Below are 2,151 nucleotides of genomic sequence, written 5' to 3'. Positions count from 1 at the left end.
CGATCTGGAAAAATGTGGCCCCGATAGGGTAATCTGTCTAGCGCCAGACCAAAAATGAAACGCCCAAACCGACAGAGCCCAGATCTGAGTATCCCAAATGGGCGCCCGATCTGGCGTAGATATGGCCCCCTTAATTTTTTGTTTCTATAATTAGTAAAATTTAAAAATTTTTTTAAATATTTTTTTGTCAGACTTGCGTTTTACAAAACTTCAATTTTTAAATATTCTACATTATTGAACTGTTTTATATTTCTTGAATTTATCGTTCAGAGTTTGCATTTAATCCACAATGTTACTAATCCGGAAATTCATATATTTTGTATAAAGTAATGTTTTTAAGTGATGTTAATGCATAGGCAGTTCACGTACAACTTCAGGAATGTAAATGATTTTCGTACAGATTAAGAGGAACAAATGAAGTCGGACGTCCCTAATCTCAAAAGTCACTAATTTCGCAATGTATGACATTCGACCTTGACAATATAAATATCTGAAGAATCTTTTAAAAATATTCCAAAAATGGTTGAAAATGATTACATCTTTTAAAAATACATATTAAAACTTTTTTGTAAATTTCTATTATTTACTGAAATAAACGTCCTCGTCTTCATTGCGGATATAGAAAATCTCACTAACAATTCTGTGCTTCCGAACTTGCAATGTACTTTTTGCTTTTTACATTTTAAGTTCGATGTAAACAAAACAATATGTCGACAACATAAAACTTGAATAATCTTGTCTAACCCAACCCGACTAGCATATTGTTGACACGCAGGGATGCTTTTTAGGCTATTAGCAAGTGAAAGCTCGGCACCTCCAAGAGCGCCGACTATAAGAACAATCAGTTTAACAGAATATTCCGGGTACAATCGTTGCAACTACCTTATAAGGTCTCGATACCTCTCTTTCTTTTCATTCTCCTTGGCTATGATGTTTTTGTCAGCTGGTGCCGAAAATTCGATAACGAACATGGTTCGCTTCTCGAAGTCAAGAAGAACCATGTCAGGCCTCGAGTGAGCAATGCCGACCAATCTAGAGCTGAGGGAGCCAATGAAAATGGATTCAATGCGATGGATCTGCGGGATCTCGTGACCTTTGGGTGGACGGAGCAACTGAATCACGACTTGCTAGAGTGCTCGGATGCGAGTGTGGCTCGTGAACGGGGTTACATGACACGGCTGCATGCTCTGTGGTGCGAGAAACACCCGGAGCTATCGCACTTTTCGCAGCACCGTCTGCGAAACCATGCTGAACTACTCCGTAAAAGGGGCTATGTAAGCGGAACGCCTACTCTACCACAGCTAGAACAAGCCGGCAACAAAGAAAGAGAGGCGACACTAAGATCAACCGCGGGCAGGAATCCAATAGATGAAGAGCGATGCTTTACGACCCGGAGAAACATCAACATCAAGGTTTCTCTCAAGTCTAAAGATCTGGCTGAAATGGATGACGAGCTTAGTGGACATTTTTCCGGAGAATCCGGCCTCTAGGCTATCAATTATTGTGTGTATAATGCAGCGAGAGCTTTGGCCGATGCGAACCGTAAAAGAAAACCAACGGTTGATCATAAGACCAAAAGACGAATGCATCAAATTGCCATAAAGATAGGCTGGGCAAGACAGTACGCGTCCCGAATTCAGTGTGTGATTGACTACATCACATGTGGCAGGAATTTTACCGCCAAGGTTTGAAAGTTCGCGCGCGAACTCCGGACCCGTCATTACACACTTAACAAGTCAAAGCTGCTGACCATCAGGCAGCATATTGTTGAGAGATTACGGATACTATCTGACGCTAAGAGCAGTCTAGAGCGGAGGAAGAGGTGAGTCAGAGAAAATCAACAGTTTCGCTCTGACCCATCTCGACTCTTCCAAGACCCTTCAGTTACTATCAAACACCCACCCAAACCAGAGGAGGTCGAAGTATTTTGGAGAGAAGTCTACGAAGTTCAGCATAGACTGGACGAAGACTCAGAAGATATAAATTGCTTCAAGGAGTTATGTGTTGCCTTCATAACACCTGATAAAGAATGCCCACCCATCACTACCAAGGAAGTGAAAAAAGTATTAAGAGGGATGAAGAACTATTCCGCACCGGGACCAGATTGTATCAAAACCTTCTGGTGGAAGAAGTTTTCTTCAACCCATCAGC

This window comes from Belonocnema kinseyi, chromosome 8 (assembly GCF_010883055.1).
Source record: "Belonocnema kinseyi isolate 2016_QV_RU_SX_M_011 chromosome 8, B_treatae_v1, whole genome shotgun sequence".
Classification (NCBI taxonomy): Eukaryota; Metazoa; Arthropoda; class Insecta; order Hymenoptera; family Cynipidae; genus Belonocnema; species Belonocnema kinseyi.
The sequence above is the reverse complement of the archived record's forward strand: the minus strand, read 5'-3'. Positions refer to the sequence as shown.